Source organism: Pseudonaja textilis, chromosome 8 (assembly GCF_049901715.1).
Source record: "Pseudonaja textilis isolate UNSWEBS1 chromosome 8, rPseTex1.2, whole genome shotgun sequence".
In the NCBI taxonomy this organism is placed as follows: domain Eukaryota; kingdom Metazoa; phylum Chordata; class Lepidosauria; order Squamata; family Elapidae; genus Pseudonaja; species Pseudonaja textilis.
The window spans coordinates 41,530,286-41,531,248 of record NC_141997.1 but is presented as its reverse complement, the minus strand read 5'-3'; the positions used below and the strand labels follow the sequence as shown (position 1 = coordinate 41,531,248).

At 51.9% G+C, this 963-nt stretch overlaps 1 protein-coding gene across 3 annotated transcripts in view; it reads left to right on the top strand.

Moving 5' to 3' along the window:
- Positions 1-6: 6 nt before the first annotated feature.
- PIBF1 (progesterone immunomodulatory binding factor 1) overlaps positions 7-963 on the top strand; it is a 95,949-nt gene continuing 94,992 nt past the window's right edge. Inside the window, exon 1 of one of the 3 annotated variants that reach the window (XM_026705317.2) lies at positions 7-272. The gene's annotated coding sequence lies outside the window, so the exon portion shown is untranslated. The remainder of the gene's footprint in view (positions 273-963) is intronic. The other 2 variants (XM_087938021.1, XM_087938022.1) reach the window with 2 other exon arrangements.

Here is a 963-nt window from a genome sequence, read left to right as displayed (position 1 = left end):
TCCGCTTCCGCCGCTCTAGCCGCCGTCTCGGCGGCGGGCCGGGCGCGCGAGCGAGCGAGCGAGCGTTGCGTTGCCATGGCCGCGACGCGGAGGGAGAGGAGGCGGTGTCGGCTCTCGCGCCTGCGCAGTGCGCCTGCCGGTTGCCCTCGGGCCGAGCGGGAGTCTTCGCCGTCCTCTGTCGGGGGTGAGCGGAGCAAGGGAGGTTCTGTAAGGCCTCTTTCGTGGACCGGGGACGATTAGAAGGGCGAGCGTCCGACGTCCCGGCTGAGAAGGTAAGCTCGATAGGACAGAAAAGGGAAATCTCCCCTACCCCACACCCGCGGGCTGTCTCCCCAATCCGTTTGGCCAGAGATCCTCATTTAACGGACTCCAGGAGTCCGTTAAATCCGAAGATAGCCAATGGAGATGCTTTGTGCTCATCTCTGCCTTTGACCGATCGCCTCAATCTGACCTGGATTCGCCAATGGTTTGATCATGGGTTTCCCCATTGTGCCTGAACTTTGCCAAAGGGGACAGGGAGGTGTTCATTAAACTGAGACAACCGTGGTTTATGGCTCTAATGATTGCTTTGCTTTGCTGCTATAATGGCCTTTGTGAACAATGGGACCTATACAAGTCGTTCTTGACTTACAGCGGATCACTTAACGACCATTTGAAGTTGCAATGCAGTGAATATTGCAGGTTTGGTTATTGTCCAAGGAGCAGTTTTATAATTCTCATAGCAATCCTTGTGCTGTTCTGGTATTGACATTGTTGGAGGCAACCCCAAGTTAGATGAGAATATAGATATAGTCTGCAAGTTAAAACTTTTTGCTTTGTGCAGAAATTTCAACGGCACTGAAAAAAGCCACATATGATCGCTTTTTCACACTTAACGAGTGTGACTATCCCCTACGTTCATGTGATTTTCATTTGGATGCTTTGACAACTGACTCACCTCTATAATCCATATTGGGATACAGC